At 43.2% G+C, this 25,344-nt stretch overlaps 1 protein-coding gene across 1 annotated transcript in view; it reads right to left on the minus strand.

Moving 5' to 3' along the window:
- The window catches only part of MITF (melanocyte inducing transcription factor), a 96,892-nt gene that overhangs the window by 42,996 nt on the left and 28,552 nt on the right, over positions 1-25,344 (minus strand). The window lies entirely within an intron of this gene.

A 25,344-nucleotide genomic window follows, 5' to 3' on the forward strand; every position in this document is an offset into this window, starting at 1 on the left:
AAAATCCATGGGCCATGCCTTGGCAAGCCAGCACTAACCCTCCTGGCACGAGGAGGAAGCTGCTCTTGAAATCCCCACCTCTGGCTCCAGTGCTGATACCTGTGGGATGCTGGCAGGACACGCAAGTCTGGGAGCCAGCATCCCTCCCAGGTCTTGCCACTTGTGCTGTGACAGCCAGAGCCAGCACTGCTGGAAGTTTTCTGGCTTTGTTTAGGACTGATGTTGAACACAGTTCAGGGCAGAAACAAAAAAGAGAACCCTTGCCTACTGCCCCAAGAGATCAAACTCTGCTCTTCCAGAGCACACATTTTGGGGGCAGGGAGGCAGGGGACCATCTTGCTATTTAAGACCTGTCATGTTGAAACATTCACAGAGACACTGATCCTTTTGATAAAACAAGAGAAAACCTTTGTGGTGAAACTAATGCAGCTGTGGAATAATCGTACTAATTAGCTGCTCAAGACAAGTCATTGACTGTGATACTTGTAAAAAACACTCCCTTTTCAATTAAGGGTGAAGCATTCTCACATCTAAATCCAGCAGCTTGTTTTCTGGCTGCACATCTGAACCACTTTCACATTTCTAAACCCAAGAGATGCTTTATTTCCACGACCAAGATAGTTATAGATGAGTGGTCTCCCAATTGTTTTGATTATACATTCCTACCAGGAATGTCTGAACATGCATTCTCAAAATGTTTACTTATTTATGAACTATATACATGTATTGCTGAAGTGCTCACATTTTCTTTCTGCCCACTAACAACACTGTGCATCCCACCTCAGAGACCACTGTAATACATGAGAGAAAAAAAAAGAAAATATCCACCCAAATGCTGCATTCAGGGAAGGATTCATTCTCCTCATGTTGGAAAAAGGCCAGTTTTGTACCACACTTGTCAGCATTCTCATTTGTGTGCTACTGGCAATTTTTACAGATACCTAATGTTGCAAAATTGGTAACCCAGAAGTTCCTCCCACCTTCTTTCATTTTGAACTGTTTCTCCACCTACCAAAGCCAAGTGTGCAGGAAACCATCTCAGAAGAACCTTTCCATATACAAAAATGTTGGGGAAAGAGAGGGAGCAGGAAGGAGAAATTACTTGCACAGCATTTCAAACAGCTCCTGCCAGGAACCTCATCTTGCTCACACAACTATTTTACCTCCTTGCACCAAGTGTACTTCCATCTTCCTGCAGGTGATTCAAGGCTCTACTGTTGATCAAAAACTGTAAACAAAAGCTTCAAGTATTGTGACTTTTAATGAGATGGCAGTCCCAGAAAATGCTGTTCTGCCAACTTCTTCCCCAAAGGGTGAAGATGCTCCCAGGCTTTATTTCCTCTGCAATTCTGCTCAGTATTTCACATGGCAAAGAGGCAGACAAGCCCTGAACACTGTGGACAGCCACGTGCTGCCAGACTGCAGCTACTGCCACAGCATCATGGAATTGTTTAGGTTGGAAGAGATCTCCAGGATCATCAGGTCCAACCATTATCCCAGCAACGCAAAGCCCACCACTAAACCATGTCCCCAAGTGCCACATCTACGTGTCTTTTAAATACCTCCAGCAATGGTGACTCAACCATCTCCCTGACAGGCTGTTCCAGTGCTTGGCAACTCTTTCAGTGAAGAAATTCTTTGTCATGTTCAATCTAAACTTCCTCTGGCACAACTTGGGGCCATCTCCTCTTATCCTACCCATTACTAACTGAGAAAGGGAGATGGGCACCCAACCATCACATCATCAGTGCAGGTGAGTTCAAATAATGCTTATTCTGGAATAAAAGCTGCTGCACAACACCTGCCTGCCTAACCAGATGCTTCTGTCACAAGCACTGGGAAGGAACATGGACAGATTTCCTGTTATTTATTCCCAGGTGTCTGCAAAGCTCCTCCTGTGTGCATGACAGTCTCCCACACCAGCATTCTTCTACCTGCCATGAGTGGCACTGATCAAACATGGAAAACACTTTGAAAATTTGGTACCTCTTCCTCTAAGTCTGTCCCAAGCATCACACAGGTCACTCTCCCATCCAGCTTCCCTTATGCACCATGTCTGCTCATCTCAAGCATAGAATAGAAGGAACAGAAGACGGTTTGGGTTCCATGACCATGTTGTCAGAAACTCACTTTTCCAACCAAAGAAGCCATTAAAAACGTGTTATTTTCTAAAGTTTCATGCAGAGAGTTTTGAAAATGGTCATTTTTAAAGCTTCTTGACCCTTCCATGCTGGTGCAGAGGCAGATGTCCCGTGACCACGCTCGGTGCCATGTACCACAGAACAATCCAGGGTGGACACGTGGATCCAAAACTCCCCTACACGAACTGATTCACCCCCAGATTGCGTGGAGCCAGCAGCAGAGCCCACACACAGCTAATACACGATGCAATTCAGATACTTCCTGCAAACAGCTTATGGAAACCATCTAATTGCAATAAATGAAACCGACTCATCCTTTTAATTGACACATGATTAAACCAGTTATCCATTAGCACTCTAATAAGCACAGTGCAATAGAGACTGGGAGTTATTAGTTATGTGTCATGAGCCAATCCAATTAATCATGAAGTGATAAAGCTTTATTAAATAGTTTAAATCACATATCCTTTGCACAGATGCCTGGGAAATGTTAGCTCCTGCATACATGAGTTATTATGCAGCTAGCCATTACATAATAAAAGGTAACTGATCACATTAAAATCAAGTTTGATTTTGTTGCCATTGACCTACAGAGACCATAACCTTCCCAGATGTTTACTGATTATTTTATCTGTCCCTTTAGGCAAAAACACAAACTCATCTTTCGTTGGACAGTTTTGTTTTCAGATTCTATAAATTGATCAAACAAATGCTCTGGTTCACATGCATTAGTTATGAGTTATCTGATGTACATGCATTATTTTGCACTATCTATGCATTGATTAAGAAACTTCTCTGGAGACTAGACTTTGAACTGGAAAGAAATATAATTAACTCAACTTTGCTTTTTAACTACTTTGGAAACTTTAACTACTTTTGAATATTTTTAAGAAAAAAAGTCTCCAATGTAATTTTTCTTATACAAATTAGACAAAGAGCCTTCAAAGCCACTTGTTCTGGGCAGGATGGACTTCCCTGCTTTTAACTGAAAAATGGCACATAAGAGGGAGGCTGCTGCTCTCTTCCCTCCATTCATGCCAAATGTTTGTTAATGGGTTAGTCCACAGAGAAATCAGCCAAGAAAAGCAGATTTAGCACCTCAAGAAATCCACTGAGCTGCACCAGCTATCAGAGGTAAGAAATAACACCGAATTTAAACGCTTTTGTTTATGTCTTACCCTTATCCCATTCATAATTATTCACAGAGAAAATAAAGGCATCCACATTTGAGTTGCCATGTTGGCAACCTCTCATCTCCTTGCTTTAAAGATTAAGATTGTTCTATGCTATAATGGTGGTTACTTAAATACTTGACCTCCAGAAGACATTTTCAGAGGAGACCACCACTCAGCTCCCAACATCACTTGTAGAAAATTACTAGAGTTTCTTGAAGATTAAAGTTGATCTCTACAAATTCTGTTTTCAATCTCTCTACCAAGCAGTAAAACCTCAAGAAATTTTTTGTTCTCTGTACTGTACATGTGGCTGAAGAACAATGTCTGTATTAGCTTCTGACCTGCTAGCTAGCAATGCTGTTTGCCTCAGAAAGAAGTAACAGAAAAGTGAAGAATAGCAAAAGAAAACAAAATAAATGCAAGGAGGAGCCAGATTGCACACACCACCACCACTCAAAAAAAAAGTCTAAAACAAAACATAAAAAGTCCACAAACAATAAAAAAACCCTACACAATCCCTTTTCCCCTTCAGCCAAGGTAAGGGACTCCAACTACTACAGCATTTTCCCTGGAGCACTTTGTACCTCATTCCTAACATTTAATAATTGATTGTGGGTTACAGCGTCGCTCCGCTCACCGCCAACTGCCTGGCGCTGCTTGAAGTATCAATGCAAAAAAAAACAAGCTCAAGATTTGGCACCCTCCTACGTCCTGGCTTGCCAAGGACAAAGCAGTTACAAAAACGGTGTGGAGACCTTTATCAGCCTTTATAATAAAGCCAGGACTGTGTTTCAGGCTCCTACATGAAAGGTTTCCGCACTTGAAGGTTACACATTTAAAGAAATAGGCTGCCTGCCCCTGCTCCATCATCGAGGTAAATGTTCTCTGTGCCTCCTACAATGCTTTTGTATCCTGACCTGCACCATGGGCTGCACCCACAGAACAGAACACAGCCCAAAAGGCACTGAGTGCACCTGGTTGGGGAGGGAAGGCAAAACCCTGCAACGTCCATCCACTACACACACCTACTACACCAAGGAGATAAGGGCTGAATTTCAAATTAAATTAATTCAGAGGACCAACCTGCTTGGAAAAAATTTTTTTAAACCCACACACACACAAAACGCCTCCAACAAAACCCAACGCCACAAACAAAAATATTCAAGCCTCAGAAATTTTTTTAAGTTGTTGTACACCATGTAGTAGTTTTCCATTTTTCTTCCTGTCTTTAAAACACACCTTCACAAGTGGCTGAACATAATGCTTTCTAACTTAATGAAAACCTCTCTCATGACCCAGGAGCACTCAGTAAATAATTATTAAGCTCTGGAGGTGGCTTTTGCATGAGTGTTGACTTAATAAAATGCCGTAAGTTGATCTGCTTGAATGCCCATTTACTTGGGGACACAGCTTGCAGTATAGCCTGGAAAGCTTGATCTTGTCCAGGTTAAGGAACAAGGTAAAATTAAAAGGTTCAATCCAGAAGCTGCAAAGGTCACATTTTACACTACTACTGCTGATAAAGGGGAGATGAAAAATTGCAAACCTAAAGTACCTAAATTGCAAACCTAAAGTACCCTCAAAGACTTCCATATTATAACAGTGATAATACACCAAGTCTTTTTACACAGAAACTGAACCTCTGTTAGCCCAAATCTGCAGTTTTGCCATCAAGTTTTAGAATAAGAGACATACATATTTATATATATTTAAACATAGAGTCTTCCCCTCCTGAAAGTCACCATCAGCCCAGTTGCTGTGGCTCTGCAGAGGACAGTGGCCAGTCCAGAGCACAGCAATCCTCAACTCCCAGAGCACAACCTCCACCACAAACCAACCCCAAATCATCCGCTCACGGCGCCCGGCAAAGCATCACTCACAGACAGAGGCTGTCAAAGGAGCAGGGCATGAACATCTGAACAGCTTCCATCTTCCCCCCCAAATCTGTGTCCAAGGGCTTGTGCTGAGCACCCCCGGGTGAAAGCCAAGCAGCGTCCGGGCCGGCTGTGTCTCCAGGGGAGGCTCCAGATAAGGACCTGGCAACTCCAATCCCCAGGGAGCAGCAGCTCCGGCACTGCAGACCTGTGCAATCCAGCACCTACCGAGGAGAAAACCACGGGCTTGAGGCAGCACGGCCAGGGGGAACCACGAAAAGGCTCCAAAACAGCGCAGGAGTCTGGAGGCAGCATCTTGCTGCATCCTGTCTCACCTGCATGGGAGCGCCGCGCAGCCTCCTGATGGGCACCTGGATCCGCAGGGTTTGGGGCAAATTCCCGGCACCTCCGTGGGCTGAGAGGATCCCAGGGGCTGCACCACCCTCACCGCCCCGCAAGGAATGGGAGAAACTGAACACACGGGCTGGCATTCTCCCATTCATTAATTAAAAGGGGTGTGATCAGGCCATTAACACCATCGGTGGATAAGGGCTGTCTGTAACAGCACCTTTTTCTCACGATCTTTATCGCCAAAAAGATGAAGGGAAAGGGTGGGTGCAAGACAAATTTGTTTTCTGGGATGTAACTTGGCATTCAAGGTTCACCTAGGCGAACCTCCACCTCGGAACCACTGGACATGCATCTCTCAAGAGCCTGAACTACATGTGTAATGGCACAGAGTGGATGTGACAGTGCACACACCATTTCCCCAGCTCCACCTCTGCTCAAACAGGCTGGAAAAGAACACACAGATACAAAAATACCTCAAGCTCCCAAAACTGTCCCATGAAGGGCTAAAGGAATTTAAAACGTAGCTGACTGCATTACCTGATATTGGTTTCATCTTTTTCCTCAAACTTTTGAAGTTTCCATCACAAACTCAGAAAAAATATTGCCAAAAAATAAAGGAGGAAAAAAAGGGATGACGCAGATTTGCCTTTCACTTAAAAGTCTGACCTTGTTAAAGGCTTTTTAAACGATTTTTCAGACACCACATCTATGGGCACTTCCCTCTCTAAAGGGCTCTACACAAATTTGCAAAACAAAAGGCCAGATTGCTAAAACAACCAAAAGGTGATAAAAGAAAAGGCAAGGAGATAAGGCTCCACGAGCAATCTCTGTAGTTTTTGATTTTGTAATGCAGAATTTACCTTTTTTTATCTGGGCAAACAGCGATGATAACACTGTCGCTGACAGAAGATGACGTATGACCACCACACTTTTTGATACTTTACAACTACACAGCGCCCAGCTCTGGCTTCACAGCACCTTTCCATCTTATCTTGGTTTAGAAATTATCACTTCCACAGCTGGACAGCAAGTTAATTCACAGAGGCAGCTTTCAGCAGAAGATAAGGCTCTACCATATAGTGCCCACAGCCTGTATCCATAATTTACATGCCCAGACTCCTTCCCAGCTAAAAAGCCATGGTGTCCCTCAAGGCTTTCCAGGACCAGCAATTCCCAGCCTAAACCCTTCCATTCATCCAAGGCTTTCTGCTTATTGACTCCACTGTCACAGCACTATTCAAAGCCTTCCAAAGAGGATGAGGCAGCTGGAAGCCTCATCTCCTGCAGATGACATCCTCGCTCTGGCATGCTGAGCAAACAGGATCTTGAGGAGCAAAAGGGAAAGTGTTTATGGAAGATTTGCTTCAAATGATTAAGAATCCCAAACAGTCATGATGAGAACCACACAGTGAATTCTGTGCTCGGTATGTTGGCATTATCAGCACGTAGGACTTGCTCACAACACTAAAAACAACATGCAAGGGAACAAACAACCCACCACTGCAATGATTTTAACATTAAACCAGTCTTGGACAGATATTATGCAAACTCTCACTTCAGTCTCTAGCCACAGCACTAGCTGTTCATTACTGGACCTGATCAGATCAGCAAATGTCTTCAGCAACTCTTCCTTCTAGCAAACCAACTCCCCAGGCTGCATAAACCAATTCCTCAGCATCCCCACGCTTGGAACAAACTCCAATTTTAGAGTCCCTTCAGCATTGCTCATATTTCTTCTACCTTTTTATCTACTTGTGGAAACGTTATTGGGGCAAAGAGGATTGTGCAAGCTGAACTACTTGGGGTGGGGGGTAAAAAAGCCCTTATTCAGCAACAAGTTACTTGACCAACCGCTTGGATATTTACATCGCAATTAGGATTTGCAATTGCAGGACAGATGTGCCAGACGTGCTGCCTTGGGTTTTCACAGCACAGACAGGAAGGTGGGATAAGCTCCAGCTGTCCATGTAAGGAAGCATTAGTGATGTTTACAAACTTGCTAATTGAGGCAAGGCAAAATGGAGGAATCCAACTGCAAACAACTGAAGATAGGCAGCCTTCAATTCCCTGCTTAGGCCACTCAATGCCCCCACAACATCCCCGACGTGGGAGAATCCCAAACCAAGGCTCCTGGAGGGAGTAAACCTCCCCAGTTCATCAGGAATCATTGCTATGCTGTCAGGAGCATCCTCAGTATAGGCACACCCAGTAAAGAGCCCTCTGTCACCAGGTACCTCTCCCAAATCCCAAGTTTGGGGATTCCCAGAGTTGGGTACAGTTTCTGTGTGCTTACAACCTCAGAGTGTGCACTGTTGCACACTCAGGACAGTGCAAACATTATTTGGAGGGAACTTTTCACCTGCCATCTGACAACTGTAAATTCTGTTTTAAATTTGTCACATTTGCAGGAACTGAAGTAATTCACAGAAATATCTGGCATTGATTTAAAGCCTTCAGCACTGGGAAATTGCATCTCCAAGGACTATTATGGTAATTCCTCCTCTTCCCTCATCAAAATAATTCTGCATCTTGTTTCAAGCCAGAAACTGCTCGTGAACATCAGAGAGGCAATGAGGAAAATAATTACTTAAACATGGGGTGACATGCAAATAAAAGAAATACCAAATGAAAACCATGGTACAGAATGAAGTCTCATTCAAAATAAAAACATGCAAGCAACATTTATATGTCTTGATTTCACAAAGTCAAAAATACATACAAAAAGATCCACCCCAACCTATTTATAGGTCTTTTAACACCTCAAATATGGCCCTGCTAATATACAGCCTTAATTTAATTTTGCAATCACCCTTCTGCTTTGCATGTCCTCTGCTGCATCTAAAATGCCCAAGCACACCTCAAATAGCAGACATCAGGAAAATCTTCAGAAATAACTTTATACAACCAAATACAATCTCAAAGATTTACACAGCTGCTGAGTTTCTAGAAATTGGGATTTTCTCAAAGAAAACTGTCCAGCACAGCCCATGTTTTGCACAGTTCAGTGACAACTAAGCCATGTTGTCCATGCCACTTGCAGCAGGAACACCACTTCTTACTTTTCAAAATACATTACAGCCCTTGGTTTACTTTTGAAAAAAGAGCAGCCAACTCAAAACTATTTACAAGCCTTTCTGTCAGACCCTCCTAATCTGTTCTGCCCTGCCAGAAGCACAGCACTTGAATGGCTATTTCTGTTCAAAGCTATATTTGTTGTGGAACTACTGCAAACTCCTGAATCATGTAAACAGAGGCAAGAGCCAAAAAAATGTTTCACTGGACTTGAAGTTCACATCTGCCTTAGTTACCAGGACAAAAAAATAAAGGCAGGGCTTAGCTTATAACCAATAAATCCTGCAAAGACTACAGTTAATCATGCATTCCTGCAACAGGGTTTTGTTTAATCTGGTTTACTTAGCATTTGTGACCTTGGCAAAGTACCTGCTGGAGCACCCACCACTGGTGTGGAGCAGCATTTCACACCTTCTGTTATTTTAGGCTCCAGCAGCAACTGTACAGTGCTACATTAGTGAGCCAGGTTCATAAACATGCAGCAAAGTCACCTGGAAATGATGTGCAGCTCCAGACTTGCTGGAGCCCAGCAGCCAGCTGTGCTGCTGTCCCCAAACAGCAGGATTGCAGCAGCTCTCAGTCAGCACCTGCAGCTGCACCTTGGGGACAAACGTGACCCTGCCACTTCATCCTCTTGGCTCAGAAAAGTCAGTGCTACAAACCCTGCCTGCACATCAGCCTACTGCTGTGGAAGAAAACTTCACCTTCTCTGCACTCACCACCTTCCATTCCTCATGATCCTCCTCCAGCAGGAACAATCCACACTATTCCCAACAAGCTGGAAACCATGAAAACCCCAAAACAACAATGAAAACCCACAGAGATGCCTGATCCCAAGTTCCCACAGATTACAGTGATCGACCACCTTGGGCAGGGACCAATTCTGCCCAGGGGTCTTTGGCACTGAGGTACTGCAGGCAGGAGGACAAGCAGCATGTGCTTGGGTAAGAATGGGACATCACAGGTGGATTAAGGAAAATAAAAAAATGTTTCCTTCATAACCCACATAAGAAATCTGGATTAATCTGCAGTAGTTTTTTTGTTGTTGTTGTTTTTGTTTTGTTTTTCATACAACCATTATTGAATTCAGAAATTTAGTGGCTGCCTGATGCTTAGTTGCCAGTATATATCTAATACACTGAAAATATTTTTCCCTTCCACATTCAGGAACTGCAACCGGCTTTACAGGTATTCAGCAGAGGGAAAAAATATTTTTTTACAAACTCCAGAACAAACAAGATTCTTTTCTATTCTTTCTTGTTTTTAAAAGCACATAATGCAAGTATAAATGGATAACAGCTTTTATCATCTATCTTACTATAGTTTATTTTTGTACAAATCTTGAACTTCATCTTAGACTAAGATATTCTTCCTTAAGTGTTATACTTCTGTGCCACTTCCCTTCACACAGCTACAACCTGGCTACAGAATTCCTAATCTTAATAGAAGGATTTATATATATATTTCCCTTGAATTGACACTACAGACTACTTAAAGTTGCATTAAAACCAGTATTACCCTGCACACACTTTTAGAGTACCAAAAATGAACATTTGCTGTCAGTGACACAGTTATTCAGTTAACTCTTGCACAGCCAAAGAACTTTGCAGTCCTATACACAGGCGGCCAAAACAAACCCCAAAACAAAAACAGCCAAAAAAGCAACCCCTATGCCTGGAGTAGGGGAAGGCAGCTTCTGTAGGACTTCTCATTTGGCCAGCTCCCAGACATCTCCCTTTCCACACTAGATGGAGCTTTGTCCCCTCTTCCCCAGCGTCTGGCAGAGCCCTGAGCTGGGATAAAAAGGGTAAAGAGGCAAAGGGTGAAACGGCAGCGTCACCCCAAATAAACAGCAGTGGCTTCAGAACAGCAAGAGACCAGCGAGGACCTGGGCTCTCACCCTGCCCTCCTGGCCCTCTGATTTTAACACAGCCCTGTTCTGCCATTTTTGAGGAATGGAAGATTTCAACAATTCCAAGTCCCAATCCATGCTGAGCTCCTACCAGCCTTTACCATGGCTGCAAGGCACTGCCTGAGCCAGCACCACAGTCAAATTACACTTCTTCTCCTCCCCTTATAAAGGGACAGCATTCAAGCTTATTACTAGATCACACACCTGAATTGCTCACTGGGTTTTCTGTATCCCTCTTCATATTCCCAGCTATTCTCTATTAACCTGAAACATCTGTTCCAAATGCCTCTGCTCAGGCTCCAGCCTTGAATCCACTGACACTTCGGGGAAGCAACTCATGGATAAAATTCCCCTTGATTTGTATCTGCTGGATTTGGTCTGTATTGTTTCAGATCACAGGTCAAGAGAAACAGCTCATCCTTCTGGTGAGCTGCCACAACTCCATTAGGATCTTTGAAAGCACAACAGGATATGGTACATCATCTGTATTTCCCTGATGAATTTAAACTCAATGGGACTGAGAGGAGCCCAGGGGAATGAGTCACTGCCGATGTCACAAGTGGCCAAGCACTGCAAAGCACAAAAAGCAGCAGCCTCGGGCAGTATCAGACAAGGCAATGCCAGAGAGGATGGAGAAGCACCGTGTTCCAAGAGCAAAACCTGTGTGTGCCTTGTGGGCACGGGCTCCTGCTTGGGCAATGTGCTCAAGAACACGGAGCTAAAATTGAGGGGACAAGGGAAACAAGCCCACGCTATAGTGGGAAGCTAAAGAAAAGTTTGGAGGTTGGCAGGAGTGAGTGTTGCTGTCTATAAATACAGCAGAGAAACAAACACCCAGGAGAGAACAACCCTGGCACGTCACCAAGCGATATAAACCAGCCATGAACAAGATTAAATTGGTATCAACAGACTCATTCTGAGAAGTTCAGACCTGAAACCATTTCCAGCTGGAGGACTGGAGAAGGAACAACATGCTCCTTTGCAAATAAAGACTGGTTGCCTAATCAAAGTAGGTCACTGTGGAATAAAGCAGCCAGCAATGAATTGCAGGAAACAGAGTCACAGAATCAATAAGGTTGGAGAAGATCATCAAGTCCAACCTTCGACCAACCACCACCTTGTGAACCAGAGCAGAGCACTGAGAGCCATATCCAGCCATTTCCTGAACACAGAAGATGCCCTGCACCCAGAGGCTCCAAAAGGACAGATACAGAGCAAAGCAAACTCTTTGGCAGAGCAGATGAATCTGAAGTAGTGCTGGAATATTGCACACAACAGGAGCTCTTGCCTTCACATACACCATGCTGGATTAAAGCAGTTAATAATACCTCAAAATTCAACTACTCCTTTCAAAACAAAAAATGAGAGGTTCCCCCAAAACAAACGAACTTAAGAAATAGCTACTGCAAAAAGAGACATCCTAAAGTATACACAAGGCATGCAGAGCAGGAGGTTTCATCCAGAGCAGATTAAGAGGGATACCTTTTATAGGAAAGACAGCACCTGGAAAGTCCAACAGCCACCATGACCCATAATGACTTCAAACACAAGGCTTTAGAGCAGAGCCCCTTGGGGACACACAGCCTGGGCAGTACAGACAGAAGGGGAAACCACGTCTCTAAATCCCAGAATGCTCCATCCTCTGTAGCCAACAGCCATGTCCTGTTATCCTACTCAGCAACACAGCACTGAAGCTGCCAGGCTCTCACAACACCTGCTCACAGACTCAGCAGAGAAGAACCTTTCAGTTTGTCACAGCAGCATGAAAACCCAAACCTTTGACAGCCTTTGTAACTGCTCAACATCCTGAACATGCCATCCAAAATTTCCTCTGAAGTTCAAGAGTGGAGCATAATGAAAACACCTTCACTGACCATGTTATTTCCAGCCTGGGAACAAAGAACTCCAGCCTCCGGTGCGCTTTTAATACAGGCTAATTTATTCTGAAAAAAGTAATAATTAAGTACACAAAACCAAAGTATGGAACCTGAAAAACACCTTCCTGTCTGGCAGAGCAAGTGCTTTCTAAGGATACTTGCACTAGCTCCTGCTGCTAAAATAGTTTATTAAAAGTAACCCAGGAAAAGCAAAGATGATCTCAAAAACACACAGCAGTGCTAAGGTGAAAAAGTTACACTGAAAAAAAACCCAAAGCAGACCAAATGCATTAATATATTCTTGTGATTAAATTAAGTCCATATTCAAGTTGTTTCAAACTGAAGTCTTTAATATTTGAGTGATTATGTATGTTTTTAAAAATCTTACAAGTGTTAAGTACTACTAAAAAACCAGCACATTAAATCTTTACAGCCTGGGATTGAGAAATTCCCTGAAACAAGAGGAAAAAAGCCCTAGGCGAAAAACCATAATAATCAATTTTCTCCACCCATCCCACCACATGCCTCTGCAGAGCCAGCATCAGGTAAACTGGGGATTGCAGACTCAGCCAGAATAAAGCAGTTCCCAGGCCAAAGGGCTTTCAAGCAGGTCCAAGACCTTGGTACTGTGGTGGCCCAGGACAAAAAATGCAGATGAAGCATTAGCAAGTGCCAGAAGGGAGGTGCTGACACCAAAACCAGCCTGACAGTTACTTCTTCAGGTAAACTGTACCACTCCTTAGTTAAGAAAAACTTCAATATACTGCCATTAAAAATAAAAAGGTAATAAAAGGCTACGGTGATTTCAGTGAATGTTTAAGCCCTTTCCATGTCCACATGCAAGTAACAGAGATGGCAGGGATGGGCTGAATAGCCTGAGCCTGGTGAAAAAACAGGTTTTAAGCACAAAAACTCCTGGATTTATCGTTTTCTCATTGCATTATGCAAAAGCAGCATCATTTTATCAACCCCTCAATACCACCCTCCAAGAAGCAATACATGAGGGGTTTTCTGGAAGGTTTTCCATAATCACTAGGGCACCAAAAAAAAATGTTGGCAGAAAACTGATAGGTTTTCTACAGCAAAGTTCCTCTATAATTTTTTCATTTAAACGTAATAAAGTTCCTTAGGACTAAAAAAACAAATCGCAAATCTAAGGTGGATCCCGACCTGCAGGCGTTTTTTTCAGTTAACATTTCACATGCAAATAATGTAAACAGTGGAGTCCAAGCCAGAACGAAGTTCTTTGCTCATTTCAATTAAAAACATGAATATAACTATTTATCTTAAAATAGTTGGGTCTAGTGGAAGCTGTCCCTTCTCATGGCAGGGGGGTTGGAACTGGATGATCTTTAAGGTCCCTTCCAACCCAAACCAATCCATTATTCCAGGATTCCCAGTGGTGTTGGGAAGCTATAGATGCATGGGAAGAAGACAAGGAAATGAAAAGCAAAACAAAGCGCCTACAGAAAACAGATTTAAAACTGTATTTCCGCATGGCAACAAAGAAACACGCTGCTTGGAAACACCCTTCCATTTCTGTTTAACATAATGGTGGTGGGAATTCCTGCCAAAGTAAACTTCAAAAATTTGTTTGCCACGGAGGAAAACCGAGCAAACTGGAGTTCTGTGTGCAGAATCCTGTTTCAAGAGGGTGAAGGTTTCTTTGTTCCCTCTAGTGCCAGGTCACTTCAAACTTTTGTGCCTACATACTTTATTATGCTTGCAAAACCTTCAAAACAATAAAAAGAAAGAATACTAGAAGATGAAAAATGTTAATAACCCACTCTTAAAAACCAAAAAAGCCTTCCAAGACGACATGTGTAAAAATGCTACCAAGTTTGACATCTTTCTTATTCTATCGGTCTACTTCCAAAAGTTTTGCATCTTTGAAACCAAAATATTATTCACACAGTAGAGAGGTTTGTTTTTTTAAAAAAAGGTTTGCATGAAATCCAGGAAAAAAAAGATGTATTTACAACGTTGGTGCAAATTACATAATCTGTCCTCTTAGATGTCAGTTTCTGGCCATTAACAACCGTAGCTACAGATAAGACCTTTTATTCAATTATCATGCTAAATTTCACATTTCTGTAAGCAGCATGATAAAGTAGCTCAATGACTCCTCCCCTGCTTATCTGTTATCCCGGCATCATTTCTGACACTAGAAAAATAATTGCAACTTTCTAGGTTGTGGCTCAGCTGCCCCAACACATCCCTGTGCACTAACAAGAGTTTTCCTTCTGCATCTCTCCTTTCCAGTTAGGTCTTCTGCAATTCCATGGTTTTAAGTTTGTACCTTCAGCACACGGATATGTGGGCAAACAGCAATTCCTGAAATTTGTTACGTATTCAAGATATTTCTCGTGGTATTTGTCACACCAACCTCAGGATGTAAACTCAAATTGCAAATCAGACTTTCGACTGCTGCAGGATTGGGGAGAAAAAGAGGCTGATTGATATTATTAGACAGCAATGCTCATGAAGCATTTAATTCCAGCATTAAATTCAGGCACGTACTCAGCACATCACAGCCAAACTTAGGTAGAACACGGTCCCAAACCCAAGGAAATCAATAGGAGAATCTCATTCTGATTTCCCATAGAATCTTTGGGCACAGCACAGCATTTTGAGCCAAAATCCTGCCTGCTTTTCAGCACCTGAGGAAACTGCCCTTGCAGGCAGCGTGGATCCCCCCACGTACAGAGTCAGCTCTGCAGTCCACAGCATCTGCCACGGAGCAAACCCTGACCCAGCTGGCTGCACATGAAAGCACATGCAAAAGGTCTTGTGCACGCTTGTTCAGCTGGTTTGAAAAAGAAATGAGCGAGAAAATATTGGAGTTTCTTGTGGTTCCAAGTCAGGTAATTTCTCTATTTTATTCCTACCTGGGCCAGGAGGAGAGAGGGAAAACTAAAACAAAATTGTTATATATCACTGCTTCTTCTCCATCTCTGCCAGCCAGCTGCAGGAGCTGACGTGCAGGCACAACCCCAGGCTGGCACCAGGAGCTGGCTCCACAACTGCTCTGTGGAGCTCCGCTGCAGCTCAGAGAAGAAAAAGGACCAAGGACTTACCCAGGGGATCCATCCTTTCACCCTTCAATCCAAGGCAAGGCAAGAGCTGCCTGGGACCTGAGCTCCAGGTGGCCACAGAGCCAAGACTAAACAGAAAGGTCTCGGCAAGCACTGGCTTCCAGAAACTGCACTTCCACTCCTACCATCCACCTCCTAACCCCGCTGCTGCATTTGTGGCTGCCTTTGTTAGAACACTTCTGCAAATGAAAACAGATGAGTAACTATTGCTGCTTTAGCAAACTCCCAAGCCCATGGTCACTAATAATAGCTTTGTTCCTTTTATTACTAAACAAAACCCAAAAAAAAAAAAAAAGTTTAAATGCTTGTATAAAATGCACATTGCTGAATGTTTTCTTTCATTGATCCAGGGCTGTTTCCCCAAATGAGCTTAGGCCCAGGACTCTGGAACAATTTCTGTGATCAACACGATGTGGAGTGATCTCAGGAAAAAAAAATTTTAAATCACATTTTGCGCTCCTTCATTTGAGACATTGGGAGATCAGTTAAAAAATAAATCTGAATGAGACATTCTTGCACAAGCTGGAAGGCAGAGGCAGGTCTGAGCTCCCTGGCAGCAGAGCTGATGGATTCAGGGAGGCAGAGGAGCTCCTGCCCAGCCCCAAGTGTGCCAGGAGCAAACAGGTGGCACACAGGGAAAGGGCAGCATGTGGGGAAGAGAAAGTGGAGAAGGGCAACAAGAGAGGAAGAACCAGACAGGGAATGAAGCCATTGCTTCAGTGACAGTGGGAGAATGACCGCTGGAAAGCCTTCCCTTGTGTGAGAAAAAGAAACAAGAAAAGCCACAAGAATTACTGTCGGTAAATAATTCTGCTTTTCCTCTCTGCAACCAAATCAATTACAGGAACTTCTGAAAGCAATAAAAATAACAGGGTCCCAAATCACCCCAAGTCTGCCATGCTTTATTTGATGAAGCCTCCCTCCACACACCCCCTTTGGCCTGGGGTCTGCTGTAGCCTCCTGCTCCTCCCATGCTCATGCCCCTGGCCAAGCAAAGGCCATGTCTCTCCCCTTCCTTTTTTTGGGGTGCAGGTTTTACATCAATCATGGATTGAAATGTAGCACAATCAAGCCCAAGGCCTCTGTTATGCTATAAATGCTGCTGGAAAATGACTCTGCTTTGGCTGCCCATGCTGGAAGGTGAGTAGACATCAAGAAGAAAAAAAAAAATATGCTGAATATTCAAAAGTCAAGCCACAGCATTTTTCCATCTAAAGCTTCTAGGGATTTTAGCTTATTAATTTCTGTTATTGGGCTGACTGCTGCTGAATGATCCCAAGCATTGCACGGTGAATGTTTTTTTTCACAGGAAGTAACCAAGCCAAAAGCAGCGAAAGCATCCTCTTGTTCTTGTGTGAGCCCTTTTCTATTATTTTTTTCTCCTTAGTTTATTTGAACAATAGCACCATGAAACAGCCTACAATAATGACTGTTACAAAATAGGAAGCTGAATTATTAGGCAAGCTCTGTCTGCGTAACTCTATCAGCCTAGGGAGGATATGACAGGCACGACCAAGACAAAGGACTGGACTCTGTGACCCCAGGCATCCTTCAGAATTCTCTTTCTGAGTTATTAAAAGCTGAAGTTTGCTTTCTGCTCCTTGATTAGAGGCACCATTCCTATAAGTGCAGCAGCAAAGCACTGGCATTTCCCAAGAAAGTCAATCACCAAGTGTGCACACAGAAAACAAACACTTTGGAGAGGCTGGGGCGAGAACTCTACCTGAAAATAAGGTTCAAAATGGAAATTCCAAGTTTAGTATTTAACCTTTTGAGCACAGAGGGGATTCACACAGCAGGAGAGGTAAATCATGAGGTAGTCTTTAAGCAAACACCAAACAACAGTTTCTGCAAACTAACAAAAACTAACTGGTAGAAGTGGTTTTCAAGCAGTTTAAAGGTTCAACAGCACAGAAGTTCTTCAATCCTGCCAAGAGCATCTTCAGGACCAGCTCTGGAGGGACATATTTTGGACCAGTAACCAAGGGCAGCCACCCACCACCCTGCCATTACAACAACCCCGCTGAAACTATGAAAATCAGGTCTAAGTGCTGGGCTGAGCAACACTTTGGAGCCAAGAGCAACAGCAGTGACTGAGCAAGAGCAATACAGGAACCTGCAAGTGAATCATTAACGAGCAATGATTTCTCCATTACTCACCGTGGATATAGAGTTACTGTGGGCAAGATTTGTTTCTAAAAAAAGGGAACAGCCACCAACATGAGCACTAACACATTCATCAAAGCCCAGCACAACGTGGGAAGGAAAGAGGAAGGCGCAGCTCTCGGGCAGGCTTTGTCCAGAGGAGCTGCTCATTGAGCAGACGTGCTGGGAGCAGCATCTCACACCATCCCCTTCCACAGGGTCACACGCAGGGGCTCGGGTCAATTGGGTGTTGATTTTGCATCACACCAAGAAATTATTAACTCATTCTACAAAAGCCATACAACTGTCAGGCTGCTGATAGAGATCAATAACCAACTACTGAAAAGTCAACAGTTTGACCTCTAGGCAAGTGTTTCCATACCCCTTCCTTCACCCATGTACTACAGTAAACCCTCCCAGTACATTTTCCCCAAGCATTTGCAGTCTGTGCTGCTGAGAATAAGCAACAGGAGAACTGAGCCGACATTCTCAGCCAATCTTTAGGCAAGATTAGCAAGCAATTAAAGCTGTTGTATGAGGAATTTTAAGTGCTCTACAACTTCATGCCAAACAAGAGCTAGTCAAGCACTGGAATTTATTTTTTGCAATTCTGTTCTACACAGAAACAGAGACAAATTTAAAGAAAAGACTTTTTGAAGCAAGGATTCAACCAATTACTAAAACAGCTATTATAGTTTAAATACTAATATATCTGAAAGAAAATCTGCATCAAAAGGGGATGTGCAAGGCTTTGTGATTACTTGCTACCAGAACATTTCAATTTCAACTGAACTGGGGTGTTTCAATCACTTTTTGTCCTTTTGTTGGTAAAACATAATTAATGGTAATGCTAATTGCACCCCAGCCACTTCGGGTGCAGCACATCCTGGGAACACTTTTGAAGGCCAGAACTGAATCTCAGCCCCAAATGCAAACAAGAGCTTTGCCAATCCCTTACCTACAACCAGATCCACCAGGACAGGTAGCAGAGAATACAGGTTTTGTCCCAAAAGTTGATAATTTAGCTAAAAAACCAGTTAAAAAATCTTCATTAATTTGCCAGGAAGACAAGAGGGAGTAACTGAGAAAGCCACACATTTCATCAGGGTAAGAGTTACAAGATGTTCAAGAGGAAAAGCTTGGTTTTAAGTACAACAGAAAATAAGGCAGATTTGGGGAACTGTCACCCCCAGCAACAATTGCACGGCTTGCATGGGTCTGACAATAAGGGCTGAAAATAATGATTTTCATAAACACACTCACTGGAGCAGAAAAAGATGTTACAATGAACAAAGCAAGTAAGCAAAGTTAAATAAGGTAAGCGAAGCCTGAGGTACAGTCTCAGACTGATCTGCTGTTCACATAAAGAATGCTCTAGTTGAAGATTAGGGGTGAGAAATAAGAAGTCATTAGCTCTTCTTCAAGGTTCATGATTCAAATCTGACAAAACACACACTTCAGTGTTTCCAAGCTTAAAGAAAATTCCAGCAGGGTCACAGAAGTCGCTATTTTTAGCTGCCTTAATCTCTGTGCGCTCAAACACAGCTTTTGTACATGCACATATTTTGTTAGCACTTAAATAAAGAAAAAAAAAAAAACCTCTGCTACCAAAAAATTAATCATCCACAAGTTCTGAAAATGCAAATGAGCTTTCCTCTTAATATTAGCTGCTTTTAGTGAACAGCACTGAGAAACAGCCTATAGCTTTTCCAGCCAAAACTGCTACTGGAAAAAAAAACCCAGGTCCTGGAAAATATTCAGTGACAAAACCGAGAAAGAAGAATGTGGGAAGTTACCAGCAATTAATTTCTTCAATAGGAAACAAACTCTTCCCACCCACGATGTACCTATCAGTGCAGCTGAGAATGTTCTGAAACCTGGAACATCCAGGCTGTGAAGTGCATTGGGAAGTGCCCAGCACTGGCACGGGGAAGGAAAGGCAGCAGCCCACAGCCCTGGCATTGCTGAGCCCTCTGACAAAAAGGAAATGCATTAGAAATCAGTGGGCATGCATTGGTTCCTTGGCTGGCTGCTCACTGCCAAGATGGTTTAGAGCTGGGGCTGTTAGAAGGACAAAGGAGGTTGGTCCAGAAAACCTTTGAGGTCCATTCCAACCCAAACCATTTCTGGTCCAGAAACAGTGACATTCAATCCTTGTCTCTTAATTTACTTATCATATACTTAAAAATATTTCGTTCATCCACATTGAAAAGGTTTCAGCCACAGGATGAAGAATGGCCCAGGCACTGCATCACCCACTGGAAAGATTAATAAGAACATTTATAGTTGCAACAAGCCTCTTGATACTCTTCAGTAACTCCTCTGTGCATGTATTGCTACACAGGCTCTACACAAGTCATTTACTCTCTGGGCCCTTGTTGTTAAATTCTTCATTAATCCTTGTAAGTTTGTCTGTTGACCTGCAGTAATTTTAAGAGATTTGGAGATTGAATGCTCATCCCAGCCAAACCCTTTTAATAGAATTAACCAGAGATATCATGTAAGCTTTTAACAATGTTGACAACTACTAAAATTCAGTTAGCTGAGCCAACAAGAAACCACTGAAACCTCTTACACATGCTCTCCTCTCCTCATCAAGCACAGAACTTCATGTGGAGGCAGCAAATTTCCTGACTGCCTTCTTAAACACCAATGGATCAAATCTGAGTGCTCTGAGTGGCTGAATTCCCCTTCTTCCCCTGAAACAACAGTGAACCTGCAGCATTGTTCCTGCTCAAACCCAACATGTGTACACACATAGGTTGTTGAGCATATTGATACTCCACACCAGTGCCAGTGTTCCAGAGCACTTTTTGTCACCTTTAAGTAAGTTCAGGAAAAGATTACGGCTTGGAGAAGCACCTTTTTTACTGAACATCAGCTTCAGTGACAAATCCACAACACTGAGTTAATAGTTATTCAGAACTGAAAACAAGAAGTACTCAACCAGTGTATATGCATTGGAAAAAATTAATCAGAATCAGTCAGAATCTCTCCTTGTTAGTTTTCTGTAAGTGGCAGAAATCTTCTAGCAGTCATAATTCATTACCAGCCATCACTTCTCTTAAGGTACACCCCAAGGAAACTTGATGTACATCCAAACTTCTGCAAGCTTGCTCCTTTCTGTTGGATGCATCTTGCATTCTCCCTAAGAGTGCAAATCATGTTCTGGAAAGGCTACAGCATGCCAGGGATTCTCAAAATAGAAGGGCTGTAGCTGGTGATACTGCAAACATAAATACAGCTATTGCTATAGCAGTGGGAGTAACAGCAGTGACACAGACCCAGAGCAGCCCAGTGGCCAAACTCTGCTGGCAAGCAGCCTGTGGCTTCCCAAAACACAAGCAGGAGAAAGGGAACTGCCACTGAACTGTCTGAATGGGCACAATGCACACCAAATGAGTTGTGGCAAATTCACAGCACAATCTAACCCTTGGGCTTCAACATTTCTAAATTTAGGTGTTTCAGTGCAGGAAGGGAGGTAAGAGAGCTACAAAAAAGGCTTTAGTAAGGCAGCAGAGCGAGCTGATTGCAGGTCTGTGTAATTTTGACCTTGCTGTACCAAAAAAAAGCATTTGCAGCTGGGGCATGGTGTCCAAGTGCCACTCTGGTATGAGCAGGGAAAAGCACAACCTTGGCTTGCTGTAATTGCAGCCTTAAGAGAAGGATACAAACACCAAAACAAGAACATCAAAGGAAAAAACTGACTGAGAAAGGCTTATCCACCAAACTAGCAAAGGCTGTGAACCTTAAAGTCTGCTTAAAAACTTTAGATGTCAAAGTTATCAAAGCTCACCACCAGTCAGAACTGTGGCCAAGTCTAATATAATAATGTCATGTTTATTTTTGTCCCTGACTCCAGACTAGGTGCTCCAGCTTCTTGTCGCACTTTTAAGGAAACACACACACTGACTGAGCAGAGCAGAGAGGGTGTAGTGGATGATCTATTCCAGACAGCAGCCTTGCTGCATCACCAAGTTAATAAGCAATTTCAGTCAACAGAAATTCCAGAGCATATCTTGGGAAACACTTTCCCCAAACACTTTAAAATTACTCTTTCTACTGGACTAAGAACAAGCAACATTCCATAGGCTTTGGAATAATTTAGCAAGCCTTGTTCGATAAACTAAAATAAAAATATTTCAAAACCATCATCTAATAGGTGACTAAGGCTTCAGACATGTGAAGATGTGGCCAGTGGTCAGAGCCACTCAAGCACAGAGTCCATCTGGCAGTGTCACTCACGCCACCAGACACTGCAGCACAGACATCTTGACACAGCAACTCTTCCCAAAACTCCTCAAGGAAACACTCATGATCTCTCCAGCTTCTGCACAGCACAGAGCACTGGTGGGGAGAGGGGAGACCCCAATAACCCAGAACTTGCCTCTGATTCCAGCTGCATTGTCACTGTATTAATGTCTATGTAGAAAACAGACAAACCAGCAAACCCTACAGAAACCCTCACTTCTCACATCTCCCCCGTAAGTCAGGCTTTGAGCTTCAAGACAAAAAGTTGCCTGTCTCTATCCTCTTTTCCTCCTCCTAGCTTGCTCTTTCTTACTCTCACCCCACACTCAGGATGACAGGCTGCAGATAGCACGAGCTGGACCAAGGCACCCACACAGCAAAGTCATTGTTTGAAGATCCTGGGCCACAACTCCAAGGCTCAAAGGAGATGGCCCAGACCACCCTTGGTCAATCTTGACAGTATTCAGTACAGCTCCTTTGCCTTGCCTAAATATAAAGAAAACCAGGACAGATGCCTGCAGGATGCAGATCCACAAAGTACTTGTTGAGAGCAGCTGATGAACAAACAGGTTCGGCTGAGACATCAAAAGTTGCATTTTTATAATAACAAAAAGGGATGTGCTGTCAGCCACAACGATCACAGGGCATGAACAATTCCAGAGTTTGCAAGGAGACTGCTTCTTTAGATCAACAGCAGCACTTGGAGGGGAAAGCACAAGCTCTTAGCAGACAAATTCTTCATTAGGCTTCCTCGTGCTCACAGCACTCACAGGCTCCAAAACACACCTTTCTGGTTTTGGTATTTCTCACACAAGACAGAAGGAGGGGACAGGACAAAGCCATGTCTCTCCTGTGAGCTCTGCATGGTTATATGCCAGTTCCAGCATCCACAATGTCACATGATTAAGGAAAACTACCAAACTATCAGAAAACACTTTACTTGATGGCTGACCAAATCTAAAACACCATGAAATGCATTACTGTTCCAATAGCATGTCAACATGTAGATCATCTTTAGCAGCACAGAGTTTTTTCACATGCTACTGGTTGCATAAACCAAGAAAAATGCTGCTATTGTGGAAGAACTGAGATGTTTCTATGGTAAAGTTCTTAAAGCATTAATTGATTCATTTCCACTGCATTTTTCAGGAGCCCAGTTCTTAGATGCAAAGCTGACTGCTTAAATTCTATTAGTCTTGGGGAGGGAGGGGGTGGGTGGACAGGAAATAATAGTTTATGAACAGAATAGAAAAATACAATCAAGCCTCAGCCTCCAATTCAGTTTTCCTTTGCTGTATGATGGGAACATGCAAATTCAAGGCTGAATGTCTCCTCTTCCATGACAGAAGCACAGCAAAGCTTTAACATCACTGGCATCATGCAGCACAGCCCTCATGCTAGATCCTGGTTACCCCACTTCCAGCCACAGATGCAAACAGCTCTGAGCAAACAGGCAGAAATAAATCACAGCGAGATGACAGCTACAAAGCACACATTATGGTTAGTTTGGGTCATGGATATAGGGATTAATGGATAGCAAACAGAGGATAAAAGAAAAAAAGTGACAGAGAGGTCAGAATCACTTGTCACCCTACCCTGAATACAAAACAAACTCATGTCCTGCCACAAGTGCTTGCTCTCCACCCTAGCCTGGTCTCAAAAGTGGACAGTTAGCAAAATCCTTACAAATTCCACTTTTAAACAAAAAGTTCTTAATACAGAGAGCAGCCTCTCCTTGTCCTGCAAGCTGAATTTGTAACTACTACTACCATTCATTGTTTCTGTATTATTTTCAACCCTTTGCTTCCCAAATTAAGTAAATTCACAAAACAAGAGTTGTGGGAATCACCCTTGGGTTTGTGCTGTAAAAAACACTATACAGTAGAGAGGTATTGCTGGGATTCCTTTATACTGTAAAACACAAAGAAACAAGATCTGGCTATTAGGCACGAATTACAGAAATTTCATTTATTCAATAGTAAAAAGAGAGGGCAGAGAATAAAGTGACGAGAAGAAAACATAACACAAAAGGAAGAATGTAGCACAAGAAGTCTTCTCCTTCAGGAGAAAAGGGCACAGGAAAATGCAAGAAAAAAGAGAAGCAGAGAAGAAGCTGTCAGGACAGAGTCAGTGAGTGAGGAACAATCCCAAGGGATGTGGCACAGGTGGAGTCTGAAGCACCAGCAGCATGAGAAAGGTAGGATAGGGCAGGAGAGGTAAGAGGCAAAAAAAGGGCCAGGAAAGTGTGGAGAGCACAACTGAGTATCACTGTAGTAAAGATGGAATAATAGCTGTCAGGGTGTATGGAGAGATAGATGGGACAGGAGATGAGTATTTACAGGCTCAGGAAGAACTTAACCATCAGAGCTTTAAAAAAGGGAAGTAATGTAGAAAAAAACCCCAGCATTGAAGAATTGAGAAAATAAGGACAAGAAACCCCAAGGCTTTTGGTTTTGTTCTGTTTAAGGAAAGGACAAGTGTTGTGTAACAACATCTAAGGAGCAGCTTCACAAAGTGAGCTAGTCAGAGTTCACTCTCCATGCATGGAACCATGAGAAGAGCAATTCCCAGCCCCAGCCATGAGCAGACAGTACAGGAACTTCCCTTCCCAGGAACCTGAAGGATGAGAAGCAGCCTGCCTTGCTGTTATTGTCTGCCAGGCCTCTCCAACTCAAAAGCCAGCACTGTCTATTGAGCTATCCCTACCTGTCAAAGAATATAGCTGCCAGTAGCTTAAGGCCATGATTACCAGTAATTGCAACTAATCCAGCTCTGGCTGCACGGAGGGAAAGGTTGTTCATGTTCTGAAATACTTTACAATAAACCCTTATTTTACAAGCTCACAGGAGGGTTTTACTTGATAGCACTAACATCAGATAAAATAACTACAGGACTTGGCAATGACAAGGATCCTGCTCATCTCCATCACCTGAGGGAAAGCTGCTCCCTTCTCTCTTTATTTCCCCATTTGCAAAGCAGGGATGATGATAAAGGCCTCTTCTATAAGGCATTTTTTTGAATTAGAAAACACAGCCACTGTTGTCCAAGCACAAACAATGGTCCCTGTTCTAAAGGAAATGGGGGGGGGCCAAATGCTTGGACGTATAATCCAAGCAGAGCTGCACCAGGGGAGTGCAGTCTGGCAGAAGGTGCATGGCAGCCCAGAGATGCTCAGCAGCACTGGCATTAAGGGAGGAAACACCTCCCCTCTCCCTGAGTGCTCTCCCCTTCCTCCTGCACCACCCAGAACAACACTCTGCACACACAACACTGCGCTGCTCAGGCAGCTCAGCACTGACAGCGTTTGAGCTCCAGACACATATATAAAAATAATTACAAAAAATGCTGGGATGCTGGAAAATTTGCTTGCATATTCACAGCATGTTCCTTTTGCCTCTGCAGTTTCCTTCTGGTGCCTCTGCCCAGATGCGAACCGAAACTGGTTAAGTAA

Source organism: Melospiza georgiana, chromosome 11, assembly GCF_028018845.1.
Source record: "Melospiza georgiana isolate bMelGeo1 chromosome 11, bMelGeo1.pri, whole genome shotgun sequence".
Lineage (NCBI taxonomy): Eukaryota > Metazoa > Chordata > Aves > Passeriformes > Passerellidae > Melospiza > Melospiza georgiana.